Source organism: Magnolia sinica, chromosome 14, assembly GCF_029962835.1.
Source record: "Magnolia sinica isolate HGM2019 chromosome 14, MsV1, whole genome shotgun sequence".
Taxonomy (NCBI): Eukaryota; Viridiplantae; Streptophyta; class Magnoliopsida; order Magnoliales; family Magnoliaceae; genus Magnolia; species Magnolia sinica.
Window position 1 is genome coordinate 35,788,420 of NC_080586.1, and position 11,746 is coordinate 35,800,165.

An 11,746-nucleotide genomic window follows, 5' to 3' on the forward strand; every position below is an offset into this window, starting at 1 on the left:
TCTCCTCACAGCAATGGTAACTTGTCAAGCTTCAAAGTTGCACCAGAATTGCCTAATTCAGAGACCGTTCGATATGCCAAAAGCATGTTGGAACTCTTCGATCGTCATTTTACAATATGGAGTGTTAATCTTTCCAAATCGCGCGATCCAACGGAGATGCCTATAACTCCATCATTTGATGTCGGATTGGGTCAATTTTTGGTAATTTGAAAGGTACTTTAGTGCTCTTTCATTTCTCACTGGAATCGTCATATTCCGAGACCATTTGGGCATCCGTAAGTGGGATCGCAGTCGTCGGTTCTGAATTTTTCCTCCACCTCCTTGTCCAATAGTAACCCTCATAACTCTCTCTTCAGAGGTCGAATTTAGACTATTTCAGCTCATTGCAATGGCAACTTGTCAAGCTTCCAAGTTGCACTAGAATTGCCTAATTCAGAGACCGTTCGATATGCCAAAAGCATGTTGGAACTCTTCGATCGTCATTTGACAATATGGAGTGTTAAGCCTTCTAAATTGAGCGGTCCAATGGAGACACCTATAACTCCATCATTTGATGTCGAATTCAATTTTTGGTAATTTTAAAGGTACTTTAGTGCTCTTTCATTTCTGACTAGAATTGTCATATTCTAAGACCATTTGGGCATCCGTAAGTGGGATCGCAATTATTAGTCATGAATTTTTCCTCTACCTCCTTGACCAATAGTATCCCTCATAACTCTCTCCTCAGAGGTCGAATTTAGACTATTTCTGCTCATTGCAATGGAAACTTGTCAACTTTCCAAGTTGCACCCGAATTGCCTAATTTAAAGACCATTCGATGTGCCAAAAGCACGTTGGAACTCTACGATCGTCATTTTACAATACGGAGTGTTAATCTATCCAAATCACACAATCTAATGGAGAAGGCTATAACTCCATCATTTGATGTTGGATTGGGTCAATTTTTGGTAATTTGAAAGGTACTTTAGTGCTCTTTCATTTCTGACTGGAATCCTCATATTCCGAGACCATTTGGGCATCCGTAAGTTGGATCGCAGTCGTCGGTCCTGAATTTTTCCTTCATCTCATTGTCCAGTATTAACCCTCATAACTCTCTCTTTAGAGGTCAAATTTGGACTATTTTAGCTCATAGCAATGGCAACTTGTCAAGCTTCCAAGTTGCACCCGAATTGCCTAATTTAGAGACCATTTGATATGCCAAAAGCACGATGTAACTCTTCGATCGTCATTTTACAATATGGAGTGTTAAGCTTTCCAAATCGCGCGATCCAACGTAGACGCCTTAAACTTCATCATTTAATGTTGGATTGGGTTAATTTTTGGTAATTTAAAAGGTACTTTTATGCTCATTCATTTCTAACTAGAATCATCGTATTCAGAGACCATTTGAGCATCCATAAGTGGGATCGCAGTTGTCAGTCTTAAATTTTTTATCCACCTCCTTGACCAGTAGTAAACCTCTTAACTCTCTCTTCAGAGGTCGAATTTAGACTATTTCTGCTCATTGCAATGGCAACATATCAAATTTCCAAGTTGCACCAAAATTGCCTAATTCAAAGACCGTTCGATATGCCAAAAGCACATTGGAACTCTTCGATCGTCATTTAACAATATGGAGTGTTAAGATTTCCAAATCGAGCAAACCAACGGAGACGCCTACAACTCCATCATTTGATGTCGGATTCAATTTTTGGTAATTTTAAAGGTACTTTAGTGCTCTTTCAGTTTTGACTAGAATCATCGTATTTTGAGACCGTTTGGCCATCTGTAAGTGGGATTACAGCAGTCGGTGTTGACTTTTTCCTTCACCTCCTTGTCCAATAGTAACCCTCATAACTCTCTCTTCAGAGGTCGATTTAGCCTATTTCTGCTCATAGTAATGGCAACTTGTCAAGCTTCCAAGTTGCACCAGAATTGCCTAATTCAGAGACTGCTCGATATGTCAAAAGCACATTGGAACTCTTCAATCGACATTTTACAATATGGAGTGTTAATCTATCCAATTCATGTGATCCAACAGAGACGCCTATAACTCCATCATTTGATGTCGAATTGGGTCAATTTTTGGTAATTTGAACGGTACTTTAGTGCTCTTTCATTTCTTACTGGAATCATCATATTTCGAGATCATTTGGGCATCCGTAAGTTGGATCGTAGTCGTCGGTCCTGAATTTTTCCTTCATCTCCTTGTCCAATAGTTACCCTCATTACTCTCTCTTCAGAGGTCGAATTTGGACTATTTCAGCTCATTGCAATGGCAACTTGTCAAGCTTCCAAGTTGCACCAGAATTGCCTAGTTCAAAGACCGTTCGATCTGCCAAAAGCACGTTGGAACTCTTCGATCCTCACTTCACAATTTGGAGTGTTAAGCTTTCCAAATAGTGTGATCCAACGAAGACACCTTAAACTCCATCATTTGATGTCGGATTGGGTTAATTTCTAGTCATTTTTAAGGTACTTTAGTGCTCTTTCGTTTCTAACTGAAATCGTCGTATTCTGAATCATTTGGGCATCCGTAAGTGGGATCGCAGTCGTCGGTCCTGAATTTTTCCTCCACCCCCTTGTCCAATAGTAACCCTCATAACTCTCTCTTCAGAGGTTGAATTTAGACACTTTCAGCTCATTGTAATGGACACTTTATCAAGCTTCCAAGTTGCACCAGAATTGCGTAATTCAGATACCATTCGATATGCCAAAAGCACGTTGGAACTCTTCGATCGTCATTCTATAATATGGAGTGTTAATCTTTCTAAATCGTGCGATCCAACGGAGACGGCTATAACTCCATCATCTGAGGTCAAATTCGATTTTTAGTAATTTGAAAGGTACTTTAGAGCTCTTTCATTTCAAACTAGAATCGTCGTATTCCGAGACCATTTGGGCATTCGTAAGTGGGATCGCAATCTTCGGTCTTGAATTTTTCCTCCACCTCCTTGACCAATAGTAACCCTCATAACTATCACTTCAGAGGTCAAATTTAAACTATTTCTACTCATTGCAATGACAACTTGTCAAGTTTCCACGTTGCACCGGAATTGCCTAATTCAGAGACCATTCGATATGCCAAAAACACATTGGAACACTTCGATCATCATTTGACAATATGGAGTGTTAAGCTTTCTAAATCGAACGATCCAATGGAGATGCCCATTACTCCGTCATTTGATGTCAGATTGGGTCAATTTTTGGTCATTCGAATGGTACTTTAGCGCTCTTTCATTTTTAACAAGAATCGCCATATTCCGAAACCATTTGGGCATCCGTAAGTGGGATCGAAGTCATCGGTCTTGAATTTTTCCTTCACCTCCTTGACCAATAGTAACCCTCCTAACTCCCTCTTCAGATGTCGAATTTATACTATTTCTACTCATTGCAATGGCAACTCATCAAGTTTCAAAGTTGCACCAGAATTGCCTAATTCAGAGACCGTTCGATATTCCAAAAGCACGTTGGAACTCTTCGATCGTCATTTTTCAATATGGAGTGTTAAGCTTTCCAAATCAAGCGATCCAACGGAGATGCCTATAACTCAATCATTTGATGTCGGATTCCATTTTTGGTAATTTGAATGGTACTTTAGTGCTCTTTTAATTTTTACTAGAATCATCGTATTCTGAGACCATTTGGGCATCTGTAAGTGGGATCGCAGTCATCGGTCTTGAATTTTTCCTCCACCTCCTTGACCAATAGGAACCCTCATAACTCTCTTTTCAGAGGTTGAATTTATACTATTTCTACTCATTGCAATGGCAACTTGTCAACTTTCCAAGTTGTAGCAGAATTGCATAATTCAGAGACCGTTCGATATGCCAAAAGCACGTTGGAACTCTTCGATCGTCGTTTTACAATATGGACTGTTAAGCTTTCCCAATCGAGCGATCCAATGGAGACGCCTATAACTCCATCATTTGATGTTGGATTGGGTTAATTTTTGGTCATTTGAAAGGTACTTTAGTGCTCTTTCATTTTGACAAGAATCGTCGTATTTCGAGACCATTTGGGCATCCGTAAGTGGGATCGCAGTCATCGGTCATGAATTTTTCCTCCACCTCCTTGACCAATAGTAACCCTCATAAATCTCTCTTCAGAGGTCGAATTTAGACTATTTCTGCTCATTACAATAGCAACTTATCAAGCTTACAAGTTACACCAAAATTGCCTAATTCAGATACTGTTCGATATGCCAAAAGCACGTTGGAACTCTTCAATCGTGATTTTACAATATGGAGTGTTAAGCTTTCCCAATCGAGCGATCAAATGGAGATGCCTATAACTCCATCATTTGATGTCAAATTGGGTTAATTTTTGGTCATTTGAAAGGTACTTTAGTGCTCTTTCATTTTTGACAAGAATCGTCGTATTCCGAGACCATTTGGGCATCCGTAAGTGCGATCGCAGTCATCAGTCTTGAATTTTTCCTCCACCTCCTTGACCAATAGTAATCCTCATAAATCTCTCTTCAGAGGTCAAATTTAGACTATTTCTGCTCATTACAATAGCAACTTATCAAGCTTACAAGTTGCACAAAAATTGCCTAATTCAGATACCGTTCGATATGCCAAAGCCACGTTGGAACTCTTCAATCGTCATTTTACAATATGGAGTGTTAAGCTTTCCCAATCGAGTGATCCAATGGAAACGCCTATAACTCCATTATTTGATGTCAAATTGGGTTAATTTTTGGTCATTTGAAAGGTACTTTAGTGCTCTTTCATTTTTGACAAGAATCGTCGTATTCTGAGACCATTCAGGCATCTGTAAGTGAGATCGCAGTCATCGGTCTTGAATTTTTCCTCAACCTCCTTGACCAATAGTAACCCTCATAAATCTCTCTTCATAGGTCGAATTTAGACTATTTCTGCTCATTACAATAGCAACTTATCAAGCTTCCAAGTTGCACTAGAATTGCCTAATTCAGATACCATTCGATATGCCAAAAGCACGTTGGAACTCTTCGATCGTCATTTAACAATATGGAGTGTTAATCTTTCCAAATTGTGCGATCCAATAGAGACGGTTATAACTCCATCATTTAATGTTAGATTGGTTCAATTATTGGTCATTTGAAAGGTACTTTAGCGCTCTATCATTTCGGACTGGAAACGTCGTATTCCAAGACCATTTAGGCATTCATAAGTGGGATCGCAATCGTCGGTCCTGAATTTTTCCTTCATCGCCTTGTCCAATAGTAACCCTCATAACTCTCTCTTCAGAGGTCGAATTTTGACTATTTCAGCTCATTATAATGGCAGCTTTTCAAGATTCCAATTTGCACCAGAGTTGCCAAATTCAGTGACCGTTCAATATGCCGAAAGCACGTTGGAACTCTTCAATCATTATTTTTAAAAATGGAGTGTTAATATTTTTAAATCACGCGATCCAACATAGATGCCTATATATCCATGATTTGATGTCTGATTGGGTCAATTTTTGGTAATTTGAAAGGTACTTTAGTGCTCTTTCAGTTTTGACTGGAATTGTCATATTCCGAGACCATTTGGTCATCCGTAAGTAGGATCGCAGTCGTCGGTCCTGAATTTTTCCTTCATCTACTAGTCCAATAGTAACCTTCACAACCCCCTCTTCAAAGGCCGAATTTAAACTATTTCAGCTCATTGCAATGAAAACTTATCAAGCTTCCAAGTTGCACTAGAATTGACTAATTCTGGGACCGTTGGATATGCTAAAAGCACGTTGGAACTCTTCGATCGTCATTTTACAATATGGAGTGTTAAGCTTTCCAAATCGCGTGATCCAACGGAGATGCAAATAACTCCATCATTTGATGTCGGATTGGGTCAATTTTTGGTCATTTGAAAGTTACTTTAGTGTTCTTTCATTTCTAATTGGAATTGTTGTATTCAAAGATCATTTGGGCATTCGTAAGTGGGATCGCAGTCATCAGTCCTGAATTTTTCCTCCACCTCCTTGTCCAATAGTAACCCTCATAACTCACTCTTCAGAGGTCAAATTTAGACTATTTCAATTCATTGCAAGGGCAACTTATCAAGCTTCCAAGTTGGACCAGAATTGCCTAATTCAGATACCATTCGATATGCCAAAAGTAAGTTGGAACTCTTCGATCGTCATTACACAATACGGAGTGTTAATCTTTGCAAATCGCGCATTCCGACGGAAACGCCTATAACTCGATCATTTGATGTCAGATTCAATTTTTGGTAATTTGAAAGGTACTGTAGTGCTCTTTCATTTCTAACTAGAATCCTAGTATTACGAGACCATTTGGGCATCCGTAAGTGGAACGCAGTCATCGGTCTTGTATTTTTCCTCCACCTCCTTGACCAATAGTAACCCTCATAACTCTCTCTTCAGAGGTTGAATTTAGACTATTTTTGAACATTGTAATGGCAACCTGTCGAGTTTCCAAGTTGCACTAAAATTGCCTAATTCAGAGACTGTTCGATATGCCAGAAGCACGTTGGAACTCTTTGATCATCATTTTACAATATGGAGTGTAAAGCTTTCCAAATTGAGCGATCCAACGGAGACACCTATAACTCCATCATTTGATGTCAGATTGGGTCGATTTTTGGTAATTTGAAAGGTACTTTAGTGCTCTTTCATTTCTGACTGGAATCATTGTATTCTAAGACCTTTTGGACATCTGTAAGTGGGATCACAGTCGTCGTTCCTGAATTTTTCCTACACCGCCTTGTCCAATAGTAACCCTCATAACTCTCTCTTCAGAGGTCAAATTCAGACTATTTCAGCTCATTGCAATGGCAACTTATCAAGCTTCCAAGTTGCACCAGAATTGCCTAATTCAGAGACCATTCGATATGCCAAAAGCACGTTGGAACTCTTCGATCATCATTTTACAATATGGAGTGTTAATCTTTCTAAATCGATCGATCCAACGGAGACGCCTATAACTCCATCATTTGATGTTGGATTAGGTCAATTTTTGGTCATTTGAAAGGTACTTTTGTGCTCTTTCATTTCTAACTAGAATAAGCATATTCGGAGACCATTTGGGCATCCGTAAGAGGGATTGCAGTCGTCGGTCCTGAATTTTTCTTTCATCTCCTTGTCCATTAGTAACCCTCATAACTCTCTCTTTAGAGGTCAAATTTAGGCTATTTCTGCTCAGTGCAAAGGCGGCTTATCAAGCTTCCAAGTAACACTAGAATTGCCTAATTCAGATACCGTTTGATATGCCAAAAGCATGTTGGAACTCTTCGAATGTCATTTATAATAAGGAGTGTTAATCTTTCCAAATTGCGCGATCCAACCGAGACGGCTATAACTCCATCATTTGATGTTGGATTGGGTCATTTTTTGGTCATTTAAAAGGTACTTTAGTGCTCTTTCATTTTTTACTGGAATCGTCATATTCCGAGACCAATTGGGCATCCATAAGTGGGATCGCAGTCGTTGGTCCTGAATTTCTCCTTCATCACCTTTCCAATAGTAACCCTCATAACTATCTCTTCAGAGGTCAAATTTAGTATATTTTAGCTCCTTGCAATGGAACTTGTCAAGCTTCCAAGTTGCACCAGAATTGCAAAATTCAGAGACCATTCGATATGTCAAAAGCACGTTATAACTCTTCGATCATCATTTTACAATATGGAGTGTTAATCTTTCCAAATCGCGTGATCCAATAGAGACGCCTATAACTGTATCATTTGATGTCGGATTGGGTCAATTTTTGGTAATTTCAAAGGTACTTTAATGCTCTTTTATTTCTGACTGGAATTGTCGTATTCCGAGACCATTTGGGCATCTGTAAGTGAGATCGTAGTCGTCGATCCTGAATTTTTCCTTCATCTCCTAGTCCAATAGTAACCTTCATAACCCTCTCTTCAGAGGTTAAATTTGGACTATTTCAGCTCATTGCAATGACAACTTATCAAGCTTCCAAGTTGCACCAGAATTGACTAACTCAGGGACCATTTGATATGTCGAAAGCGCATTAGAACTCTTCGATCGTCATTTTACAATATGGAGTGTTATGCTTTCCAAATTGTGTGATCCAACGGAGATGCCAATAACACCATCATTTGATGTCAGATTGGGTCAATTTTTGGTAATTTGAAAGGTACTTTAGTGCTCTTTCATTTCTAACTAGAATTTTCGTATTCCGAAACCATTTGGGCATCCGTAAGTTGGATCGCAGTCGTTAGTCCTGAATTTTTCCTTCATTGCCTTGCCCAATACTAACCCTCCTAACTCCCTCTTTAGGGGTCAAATTTAGACCATTTCTACTCATTGCAATGGCAACTTGTCAATATTCCAAGTTGCACCAGAATTGCCTAATTCAGAGACCATTCGATATTCCAAAAGCACGTTGGAACTCTTCGATCGTCATTTTACAATATGGAGTGTTAAGCTTTCCAAATTGAGTGATCCAATAGAGACGCCTATAACTCCATCATTTGATGTCGGATTCGATTTTTGGTAATTTGAAAGGTACTTTAGTGCTCTTTCATTTCTAACTAGAATCGTCGTATTCTGAAACCATTTGGGCATCTGTAAGTGAGACCACAGTCGTCGGTCTTGAATTTTTCCTCCACCTCCTTGTCCAATAGTAACCCTCATAACTCTCTCTTTAGAGGTCAAATTTAGACTATTTCAGCTCATTGCAATGGCAACTCATCAAGCTTCCAAGTTGCACTAGAATTGCCTAATTCAGAGACCGTTCGATATGCCAAAAGCACGTTGGAACTCTTCGATCGTCATTTTACAATATGGTGTGTTAAACTTTCCAAATCAAACGATCCAATGGAGATGCTTATAACTCCATCATTTGATGTTGGATTCAATTTTTGGTAATTTGAAAGGTACTTTAGTGCTTTTTAATTTTTGACTAGAATCGTCATATTCCGAGACCATATAGGCATCCGTAAGTTGGATCGCAGTCATCGGTCTTGAATTTTTCCTCCACCTCCTTGACCAATAGTAACCCTCATAACTCTCTTTTCAGAGGTTGAATTTAGACTATTTCTACTCATTGCAATCGCAACTTATTAAGTTTCCAAGTTGTAGCAGAATTGCATAATTCAAAGACCGTTCGATATGCCAAAAGCACGTTGGAACTCTTCGATCGTCATTTTACAATATGGAGGGTTAAGCTTTCCCAAACGAGCAATCCAATGGAGTCACCTATAACTCCAGCATTTGATTTCAGATTGGGTCAACATTTGGTCATTTGAAAGGTACTTTAGTGCTCTTTCATTTTTGACAAGAATCGTCTTATTCCGAGACCATTTGGGCATCCGTAAGTGGGATCGCAGTCATCGGTCTTGAATATTTCTTCCACCTCCTTGACCAATAGTAACCCTCATAACTCTCTCTTCAGAGGTCAAATTTAAACTATTTCTTCTCATTACAATGATAACTTATCAAGCTTCCAAGTTGTACCAAAATTGCCTAATTCAGATACTGTTCGATATACCAAAAGCACGTTGGAACTCTTCGATCGTCATTTTACAATATGGAGTGTTAATCTTTCCAAATCGCGTGATCCAATAGAGACGGCTATAACTCCATCATTTGATGTTGGATTGGGTCATTTTTTAGTCATTTGAAAGGTGCTTTAGCGCTCTTTCATTTCGGACTGGAATCGTCGTATTCCGAGACCATTTAGGCATCCATTAGTGGGATCACAATTGTCGGTCCTGAATTTTTCCTTCATCGCCTTGTCCAATAGTAACCCTCATAACTCTCTCTTCAGAGGTCGAATTTTGACTATTTCAGCTCATTACAATGGCAGCTTGTCAAGATTCCAAGTTGCACCAGAATTGCCAAATTCAGTCACCGTTCGATATGCCAAAAGCACGTTGGAACTCTTCCATCGTCATTTTACAATATGGAGTGTTAATCTTTCCCAATCGCGCGATCCGACGGAGACGCTTATAACTCCATTATTTGATGTCGGATTGGGTCAATTTTTGGTCATTTCAAAGGTACATTAGTGCTCTTTAATTTCTGACCATTTAGGCATCCGTAAGTGGGATCACAGTCGTCAGTCCTGAATTTTTCCTTCATCTACTAGTCCAATAACAACCTTCATAACCCCCTCTTCAGAGGTCAAATTTGGACTATTTCAGCTCATTGCAATGACAACTTATCAAGCTTCCAAGTTGCACCGGAATTGACTAATTCAGGGATAGTTGGATATGCTAAAAGCACGTTGAAACTCCTCGATCGTCATTTTACAATATGGAGTGTTAAGCTTTCCAAATCGCGTGATCTAATGGAGATGCCAATAACTCCATCATTTGATGTCAGATTGGGTCAATTTTTGGTCATTTGAAAGGTACTTTAGTGTTCTTTCATTTCTAATTGGAATCGTTGTATTCAAAGATCATTTGGGCATTCGTAAGTGGGATCGCAGTCGTCGGTCCTGAATTTTTACTCCACTTCCTTGTCCAATAGTAACCCTTATAACTCACTCTTCAGAGGTCGAATTTAGACTATTTCTGCTCATTACAAGGGCAACTTATCAAGCTTCAAAGTTGGACCAAAATTGCCTAATTCAGATACCGTTTGATATGCCAAAAGCACGTTGGAACTCTTCGATCGTCATTACACAATACGGAGTATTAATTTTTCTAAATTGCGCAATCCGACGGAGACGCCTATAACTCCATCATTTGATGTCAGATTCAATTTTTGGTAATTTGAAAGGTACTTTAGTGCTCTTTCGTTTCTGACTAGAATCGTCGTATTCCGAAACCATTTGGGCATCCGTAAGTGGGATCGCAATCATCGGTCTTGAATTTTTCCTCCACCTCCTTGTCCAATAATAACCCTCATAACTCTCTCTTAAGAGGTCGAATTTAGACTATTTTTGCTCATAGCAATGCAACTTGTTAAGCTTCCAAGCTGCACCCGAATTGCCTAATTCAGAGACCGTTTGAAATGCCAAAAGCACATTGGAACTCTTCGATTGTAATTTTAAAATATGGAGTGTTAATATTTCCAAATCGCGCGATCCAATGGAGACGCCATAACTCCATTTTATGTTGGATTGGGTCTATTTTTGGTCCTTTGAAAGGTAATTTAGCGCTCTTTCATTTCTGACTGTAATCGTCGCATTCCGAGACCATTTTCGAATCCGTAAGTGGGATCGCAGTCGTCGGTCCTAAAATTTTCATTCATCTCCTTGTCCAATCGTAACCCTCATAATTCTCTCATCAGAGGTCGAATTTACACTATTTCAGCTTATATTGGTAACTTGTCATGCTTCCAAGTTGCACTAGAATTGCCTAATTCAAAGACCATTCAAATTGCCAAAAACACGTTGGAACACTTCGATCATCATTTTACAAAATGGAGTGTTAATCTTTCCAAATCGAACAATCCAACAGAGACGCCTATAACTCCATCATTTGAGGTCAGATTGGGTCGATTTTTGGTCATTTGAAAGGTACTTTCGTGTTCTTTCATTTCTAACTGGAATAAGCATATTCGGAGACCGTTCGTGCATCCGTAAGTGGGATCGCAATCGTCGGTCCTGAATTTTTCCTTCATCTCCTTGTCCATTAGTAACCCTCATAACTCTCTCTTTAGAGGTCGAATTTAGGCTATTTCTACTCAGTGCGAAGGCGACTTATCAAGCTTCCAAGTAGCACCAGAATTGCCTAATTCAGATACCATTCAATATGCCAAAAGCACGTTGGACTCTTCGATCGTCATTTTTCAATATGGAGTGTTACTCTTTCCAAATCGCGCAAACCAACGGAGACGCCTATAACTCCATCATTTGATGTCGGATTCA